This window comes from Ursus maritimus, unplaced genomic scaffold (genome assembly GCF_017311325.1).
Source record: "Ursus maritimus isolate PB19 unplaced genomic scaffold, ASM1731132v1 scaffold_9, whole genome shotgun sequence".
In the NCBI taxonomy this organism is placed as follows: domain Eukaryota; kingdom Metazoa; phylum Chordata; class Mammalia; order Carnivora; family Ursidae; genus Ursus; species Ursus maritimus.
In genome coordinates, this window is record NW_024427107.1 from 20,115,223 (window position 1) to 20,124,972 (window position 9,750).

A 9,750-nucleotide genomic window follows, 5' to 3' on the forward strand; every position below is an offset into this window, starting at 1 on the left:
CCTGTTTCAGAGAAATGAGCTTACCACGTTTTTGTGCGACACCCATTCTTTGCAAGTAAGATGGAGTCCTGATCTCAGTGGACACAGTTAAGCATTAGCTACATATGTAAACCTGCCCCGAAGTCTGTGTGTTCTAGAACATGCTCAGATTAACTACCGCAGCATGGATTTGCCTCCTGGCTTCAGGAAGGCTTTGGCAGAGACAGCACAAGAGTGGCCTCCCCGCCGCGCCCCCTGGGCAGTTACGCAGAGCCAGCGTTTGGCTTAATCCTCTCCTGTCCCCATCTTGACATCTTTAATGATTTTTGAACAAGCAATCCCACCTTCCCTCGTGTCACCAGACCAACAAATTATATAGCTGGCTCTGGACAGCACAGATGGAGTTTTCCAAAACAAGAGGACTGATCCACTGAAGGGAGTTTCAGTTCACTGGGGACAGGACCATGGACTTTGGTCAAGACCCAACCACCCTCAAGTTTTTCCTAACTGACAAATGCCATATACTTCTTTCTGCTCCAGATTTCTCTTCTGCAGGTCGAGGGGCTGGCAACCTGTGAAATGTTCAGAGACCAGAGGTTAATAGTAAAGGGGGAAGAAACAAAAGCAAAGGACTTTTTGAGATGTATTAAGCAGTTCTGAGGTAATGGAGGCAACCATCTGTATTAATTTGCGAGGGCCACCATCACAAAATACCATAGACTGGGGGTCTTAAACAACAGACATTTATTTTCTCACTGTTCTGGAGTCTGAAAGCCCAAGACCAAGAGGCTTTGGTTTCTTCTGAGGCCTCTCTTCTTGGCTTTCCGATGGCCACTTTCTCTGTGTGTCCTCACATGCCTTTTCTCTGTGCACGTGCAGCCCTGGCATTCTTCTTACAAAGACTCCAGTCATATCAGATTAGGGCCCACCCTTATGACCTCATTTAAGCTTAATTACCTCTTTAAATGCCCTCTCTCCAAATACAGTCACACTGGGGGCTTAGGGCTTCAATATCTGAATTTTGAGGGGACACAATTCAGTCCACAACACCAGTTTCATCAGAAGAGTTTGAGATCATAGTGTTGACCAAAGGCACATCATTTTGCCTCCCTCCTTACTCCTTTCCTACAAAATGTGACTAGGCCAAATGTTGCTACCCTGGAGAAAATTCCATTTTAGTTCAACTCAATAACTATTTATGGAGTACCTACTATGTGCAAAGGGCATGAAAGAGACTTTGGGATTTTGAACAGTGCTTAGAATTTGGCTAGCTGACTGACCTTGTTTGATCTCCGAGGAGCTGATGCCCAGAGGGCTCAGCTGCTTCCCCAGTTGCCCATTTCCCACAGATTTAGAAGAGAAAGAGGTTTACCAGAAGCAGGGCCAGCCCCTGCCCACTTTCTCCATTTACACACACACACACACTCCCACCCTAGATCAGGGAAGGGAGAGGCCATAGTGCAACCCCATGTGGGAAAGAGTAGTAGAAAGAACAATGGACATGAATTCAAAATTTGACTTGACTGTAAAATAAAAGGTGTGAATCAAGGATGGCAAATACATCACATCTGTGCTTTCTTTCCCTAAAACGTGCTCCGGGGAGATGTGGCATGAGGACACCCCTGCACGAAGCCAGAGCACTTGCACCCTCAGAACCCTTCTCGGCGCAGCCAGCTACAGTGTGAGACACAAACCTACTCGCCAAACCCAAACTAGATAATACTCGAGGCTCCTCCCAGCCTTCCTTAAAAAATAAAATAAAATAACCCTATCTGCAGGGTTTTCGGTTAAGAGAGAAGGAATGAATACTGAACACTCCTACCCCATGCCAAGTGTACTTAAACATGTTGCACTTCTAAAAAAAAAGGTTTTAAATGCCTGTTGTTCAGAACTTGCTTTAAAGCTAATATAATCTCAGTTATAAGAAGGTCCTCAAGTCCCCCAATTAATCCAATTCTGCTTGATATTTTCCAATTGTATTGTTTGATATTTTCAAAATTTATTTGGAAAATATCTTCAAAATTTATCTTAACAGAAAACATAAGATCTTAGAGCAATTACTACCTCAGTGTGGTCCACCACCCTGGTTCATTTAAGCCCCCATGACTGCTTCTAGAAGCTGCTGGGAAAGCTGTAATAGCAGCCTAAGCCCCTTCCCCTCCAGCTCCCACTCCGCCTCATCCCATACTTGCTAGCTGTCATCACCTGGCTCAGATCTCCGCCTCCTGCTCAGGTATCTTCGGTGATTTTTAACACCCCCCCTACCAGAAGTTTCAGCCTTCCATCAACCCATCTGCTCCCCCTCCTTGCTGTCACTACCAGCTTCCCCTGGATTAGCGCCACCTTCCCGGGTCTGAATTCCCCATCTCAACCGGTAAAAATCTCATCATTTTTCAGTTCCCGTATTTTGTTTTCCCTTCTACCTTATAAGATTTTATCTTTCTTTTCTTTCCGTGTGAACTTTCTTCAACTCCCCCACCCCTTGGACACAGCATCTCGACCATTTTTACTTTCCTTTCCCCCAAGTAAGAGAACACTGATGTTGAACCAAGTGCGAGGCCAATGGAGTGAAAATGACCGGCCACATTCATGACCTTGCCATTTGCCCCATTTATGACCAAGAAACCTACCTAATGCAACTATTGTTCATACGGGTCTAATTAACTCTCCTTTCTCTGAGTTGTGTCGCTGATGCTGAGGACTTCCCCAGCACAGTACCTAGGGGCTTATAGCGAGCCCACTACTGTATAAAATAAGCAGAGAAAATGGCTTTCAGAAAGCAGATATTTCCTTTTGAGATGAGGGAGTCCCTGCTCCCCGATGTCAGGGAAAGCACTGCAGAGGGTTGGGGGACAAAGGGAGCTACAAATGTTAAAGTCTTTGTGCTGAGCATTGCCTCACTTTTCTGCTAGCAAATGCACTTAAGTGGAGGATAAATGTATCTACCTACCCTCTATTCTGAATTTCTAGCCTCTACACCAGTGTGCCTCCTAGGACTCAGGAATTCAGAATGTGTCTTCTACCCCCAGTCCTCTTCCCCGTTACCCTACCTCCAGCCCCAACGGCTCAGGTGACCCGGAGCCAGAGTGGAACCAACTCAATTACTAATGGGTTTCAGCAGAAGAAGAGATGTCATTGCCACCCTAATATGAACCTGGTCACAAAAAGCCCCCTACAACTCGAGCCCAGGAACCGGAAGGGATGAGGTTAGTAAAGCATGTGATTTCCACAATGACCATTAGGTGTCACTCTAGTGCAACTAATGACATCTTTCTTTCCAGCCAGGATCCGCCCCTGGCAAAGCTGCCACTTCATTGATTTCTGAAGTAGCAGAACCACCATTTAGACAAGAACACAGCTAGAACAACTTGATCCATGCCAGGCTTGCTCTTTCTTGGGTACGTAGGATCTTAGCCATTCCAGAAGACCAAAGGAGGGTTTTAGCTTTCTACTGATCTATATTGGTATTAAGAGTTGGAACCGCATCAGACTTTGATGTTTAAATACAAAAGTGAGCACCAAATATCGATCTCCTTGCTTTCCAATGACTTTGTGCAATTAAAAATGTTTTCTGGGCCCCCACGCCAAAGCTACAGAGGCCGACTTTGCTCAGCTGGCGATTTTTAAAAGAAGAAACGAACTGGATGCTTTTTAACAGCTCTTAAAATGCTGAGGTCGTACCAAGTCTGGGACTAATGCAATGAGTGGCCACATGCATAACCTTTCCTCTCTCCTCATTTCTTAAAAAGAAACTTTCTCGTGTGTCTATTTCAAAAAGCCCAATATCCGGAATGACTCTGCCTCTCCCTTGAATGTGTGGGATATTTAAGAGAGTCGAGTGAAATCTCTAAATTGCCTAAGTTGCACACATTGCTGAAGAGAAGAAGGTAAACTGGGCAAAAGGGTACTATCTGCCCTTTGTATAAATGGCCTCCACAATGAATGCACAAGGCCATGGAGGAAAATAAGAGTTTGTCCAGAAACCAGCACAGACACACACACACACACACACTCCCCCTAGTAGCTCCTGTATCTTGGGCCATTGTGGTCCTTTCGCTTAGCTGTGCAGGAGGGGTGACAGAGTGAGAAATGGAAATCAATTGCCCTGCTTTACACCTATGGAGTGCTCCAGGCAAGGTTCTAAAAATAACCACTTTGTGCTCTAAACTGTGACTCATGCTGTTATTTCTGGAGCTCCTTTGCCTCCCTCCGCCTCTCACCCCAAAGTTTGGGATGCCTTAGAAAACTCTGCTGTCCATCAGAAGAGATCTCAGAGACAAACTAATTTCAATCCAACACACTTTATTTTTTTTTAACTTTTTTTCTTAATTTTCAATGATCAAGTATTCAAGATGTTGTAAACCAAGGCTTATTAATACATTGACAATAGATTTCATTAAACACAAGGAAATTATACATCTTTTAAATTACCGTAAGAGGACTCCAAATAAATACTCATTGTAAAAATCACAAAATCAAACTCCTTTATGCAACGACTAACGGCCTTTCATCACCAATACACTTTCACACAAAACACACACAACACACACACACTCCACCAGGATCCTAATGTCAGTTTATCTGACACAGTGTTACATCTCCTTTAACTAAAAAGTTAGAGGCAGACCTGCCTATTTCGTGCTTCTAAAATAACATTTGGGGTTTTGGGTAGAGGTATGTATTTTAAGAAAAATGCCCCCTATAAAGTCTTATCAATTAGTCTGACTTTTCATTTCTACATACACCGTTTAAACTCCATTTGTTCACCCCTTTGGTTTAAGATGTCCCTGCAATGACTTTAGTTTTGGGTATTTTCTCCTCTGATTTTAACATGTAATAGAGAAAAAGACAACACCTTCCAAACCCCTTATTAAAAACACCTTACAAGGGTGTCAGTTTTTTGGAGAAGGAAAGATCATGTGAAATCGTTTTCCTCTCTCTGAAATTATTTGTAGCGTCTGATTATTCTTGCGAAAAGAAATATCAAAAACGCTGAGTTTTCCATAGAAAAGGTGTTCCCCCTTATAGTCTCCATGTTTGCAGCTTGAAGTTCATGGATTAACTGTAGTAACAAGAATAAGGAGTGCTTGTTTTCTGGGAAGTTCTCTAGATTTCCAAAAGCAAAGCACATGCAGTCCCTTGCCAGCGAGACATTGTAAATTCAGCAGTGCATTTCTGTGGTCAGCATGCATCCTCAAATACTTTTAGCACCGAGGCATTTTTTTTTTTTTAATGTTGCAAAAGCAAATACCCAGGGAGGGTTTTCATCATATTTGACCCTTCTTAGGGCTGAGTAAAAATGAAGTGCTTAAAAGAACCTGTTCAAACATACACAGATCTGATTCCAACGTAGCAAGAAGCCTGGGACAGACACAGCCAGCAGCATCCTGGAAGATGAGGAAAGGAGAGAAAACGAAAAAGATAAAGTGCACAAGGCTACTACTACCTTCGCCTGCCCGCCACGGCACGCCCTTTCATACCAGGAAAGAGGAACTATGAATAACGTGGAGAGGCTACCTACTGGTCTGGAGAACAGAACTAGCAAAGCTGCAGTCTGCAGTCTGGGCCGTTCCGGGATTAGACGGTATTTTGATATCTATCTGCTATTTAGCATACTCCGTCTGCCCCTCTGTAGCAATAGTTAGACTCATGTTTCTGCACCATCGAGGATGTCTGAGGTCCACACACGCTCAAAGTATAACTGGCTCCCCCCGCCCCGCCCCACCCAGACTTGGGCTCTTCTGCTCCCGGGTGCACTAGAGAATTTCCACAAGGTCCATTCAATTAACCATGCAGCTGCTCTTTGGTTGATGCGAAACAGGCTCCAAAAAGAAACTTCCTGGCTCCAAGTCTACCAAAGAACGCAAGCTGGAATTGCAGACCGAGAAGAATTTTCTTGGTCGTTGGTGAAACTGCGGGACTGTCATTATCCTTCCTCCTCTGATGGCTGCATTTCCCAGTGAAGGCATCCGTTCTGACCGCAGCTCGGAACAGTAACAATCCACCAGCTGTTTGGTATGGAACATGTAACATTTTGTCTATGTTCATTTAACATGTAACACTTTGCATATGTTCATTTAAAACGTTTATTTAGGAAACTTAAAACCCATATTCACTAAAAATTAATGGAAACGTTAACATTCTGAAAGAGGAAGAAACGAAAAAGAAAGCATACACTTAAAATCCCCAGAGCTCAGATTCAATAAATCTGAACCACATTTCCTCATGATTCATTTCAGAAATTCTACTGAGACTCTACGCTGACATCAAAATTGGATTTGCTCTATATTAAATATGAACTATAAATAAATACTTGAGGTATGTTATGACAATTTTGAATATAACACTTAGCTAAATAACTGTGAATTTACCTTGAAAATCTAAACATTAAATTTTGATGTTTCCTAGAGATTTTTTTCCCTATTCTACACAAAGGAATAATAACTTCTCGACTTTTCAGGAACAGTAACACATCAAAAAATGAAATGCTTTACCTTACTAAATTATAGTCACACCTGTCTCTGTTAACCCAAACCACTGTCGGCATTATATAGTGTAAGAAGTGAGCGATGGAGATAGAAACCTGCTTCTGAACCCTGACTTGGCCACTCTGTACAATCCTAAACAAATCTCTTTACCTCTCTGAGCCTCAGTTTTCATGATCTGTTAAAAAAAAAACAACACAGAATAAAAATAGTCATCTTGCAAACTTATTAACAGTATTAAAAAAAAAGATGTATATTAAGTGCTTGACAAAATGCTCTGAAAATAGTCAACATTGCACAAAAGCTAATTGGTTGCTTCTCTGCTCCTCCTTTCACCCCCGCCACCTTAGTTCTGAATGACTTTTGAATGTTTTCAAGAACGAAATCTACCTGAAAAGGATAAGGACTTCATACTAATGAAGATAACAAACAAGTGCTCCAACCACCCACCCTCCCCTGGGAGTTTCTAAATTAATAGGCTAGACTCGTGGATATTATATTTGCATATTAAAGCCAAATAATACATTAATCTACAGAGTCAATAAAAGAACAAGGTGACCTTTCTCCAAAACAAGTAATTCGAAGCCTCAGTTCATGGCAAGTGGGAATTAAACTTCTATAGGAGCTGTGACTATAAAGTAACAAACATGTAAGAACCTCATATCTACAACCAAATGATGCCATTTATAAGATAGTCACTTTAGTTGACTCTGTAATATTCCAAGGATGCTACCGGGACCCAAAGCGTTTGGGGGACACTTCTTCATTGGTACGTATTCTAAAACGTCAGTCTTCTGTGATTTTTACTACTGCCTCTACACTAACCAACAACACATTAATGACACGCCCACTACTTATCATAAGTATCACATACTTGAGGAAGTACGATATTAACATCGTGTGTACAGTCCAGGCCCATTTCTTTGAATTTTGGCTGGTCAACCTAAAGAATTTCATAGAGTGGCAGATGGTAACTGGCTAAAATAGTGCCTGATAGAGAACTGGTCAATGGTCGTTGAATTGGATGGATGACTGTTCAGGTAGAGAAAGGGGACAGTCCAATTATACCTGAAGAGTCTGTCACTTCCTATCCTGGGGTTCTGAGATCGGCTTCTTTTCAAAATACACTACCAAGAAGAGAGAGATTGTAAGAGTGTTGGAACATACAATCCTAGCTTAAAAAAAAAAAAAGGTGCTAATCCCATCCAAATTCTCTCGATGCAGTTCTTTAGCAGTTAGAGGAGAATTAAGAAAATACCAGCTCTCCCCAACCTGTGTATCTTTAGCTCCGACACAAAAGGAAACTTCCTAAAGGATCGAAAGGATCAAAGATCTCCCATAGAGAGTAAAAGGGAACCCTGAGGCACCAGAGTAGATGCTAAATTAATCCACAATATTCTCTGAAGACCTTTGGTATATACCACAGGGAGCAAAGTCGGACAGACGCTAGCGTAATTACAGACAATGGCAGACTTAGGACTCAGCCAGATGAGACCCTGTCACCTGAGACCACTGGCTCCACCCCTTACAGACATTATCCGGTCTAACAGCGATAGCCCTCTCCACAAACTGCATGCCAGCAGAAGCACCATTTGACAACACCGTTCTTAGGTGGAGAGGAAACTGACCTTGAACCCAGGAACGTTCACGCAACTCCACCAGCACCTCCAAGGATGAAGGGCAAAAAGCCCGAATCATGGGACGGTTCTGTCCCTCACTCCCCTCTGTGGAAGAGTGTAAGCCAGCCAAGGAGATCAGTTCCCAAATTAGCCCCTGCATAAGCGTAGGCTCCGTGGCAGAAACTGTTCACAATTATATGGGTATTTGGACCTTACAGTCCCTCCTAAGTCCTGGTGGTCAGGATTCTTTCTCTGAGCAGCCAAGATCCCATGAGTTAACTTGCTCCCAGTCCACAGTGCAGTCCGAAGCGTCTACCTGAGGAACCATGTAGAAAGCATTCTATGTGGCACCGGAGTCAAAGTGATGTGCTGCGAGGAACTGAAAAGGATGATGGATAATGAACCCAAAGTGCACAGAAACGTCCTCTCGCAAGATCACTAAGGGAAGGTCAACAGGAGGAAGGAATCAACGAGAGGTGCAAAATCATTCTAAGGCTGATGAAGTGGAACTCAGTATGACAGACAAGTCGATTTTAAATAATTTTCAATCATGACTTAGGATCATACTCTCCCAGCTCACAGATCTCTCTCATCCTGTATTCAGAGTGATTTTCCTATCACAGGTATAGCTTTCCTGATTTAATTACTCAACTTCAGGAGGCAACCACAGCAATTTTCTGTACATAAGAAAGAAAACGATACAGATTTGCTAGGGTTTCCAGGTGTATAACTAACACGATCATATGGGACTCCATCTTACCTCCGTGGAATTTCTTTTTTCCAACTCTTTTGAGTGTCAAGGTTACAATTCTTAACTACCTTTGTGTGGGCCGATAAGAGCTAAAAGAATGTCTGCAGCATTTTTCTTTGGATGAGAAAGCCATCAGTTTCTCTCCTTATGAGGCATCTCAAATTAGGTTCAAGCCATGTAGTTTAGCACACTGGCTTTAAAGCCCCTGGCCAAAGAATACTGGAGTTTATATTCAAGCTATCGGGTTTATGATTCGGCAGACTCTTTACCTTGTGATGGGGCAGACAGACTAAAGAGAATGTCTCTTATGAAATAAAGTAGCTGTTCCTTTTAGCACGCTAGGCATACGATTCCTTTGAAGCCTTTGAAAAATTCTACCTGATTTATAACTCTGCTATGGCTTAAAATGCTATTAACAGTACTTTAGGGAAAGTTTATTGTCCTCTTTTCCAAACGTATCTGCTTTAGTCTCTTGAAAGAAAAATAACAGGCTGCACTTATATTTTCCCAATCAAAATTGCATAGTTGAGGCAAATTCATTTGTGCTTTGTAGCGGAACTCACAGTAGGTGTTCATATCTAAAAACTCTGATTTGTAAATGCAAAGTCATGGTCAAGCTCACCTCTGTTTGGAGTGTATGCTAATGATATGTACCGCCAGTACACTTCCCGTGATTTTGTTAACCGGGCACCTCTCAGCCTTATACCACCCTGGAGCACGAGCATGAAATTAACGTAGCGGAAATGGTAACACACCTATCTAAACTCCTCCTTCTCGGACAGAAGGGGGGAAAGGCTCTCAGTCTTGTGGAGGTATCCAGCCCTCAATCAATAGTGGCTGTGGATACTGAGTTTTGTTGGTTTGAGGATTGTGTCTTTAGAGGTTAAAAAAAGAAAGAAAGAAAAGAAGGCACGGG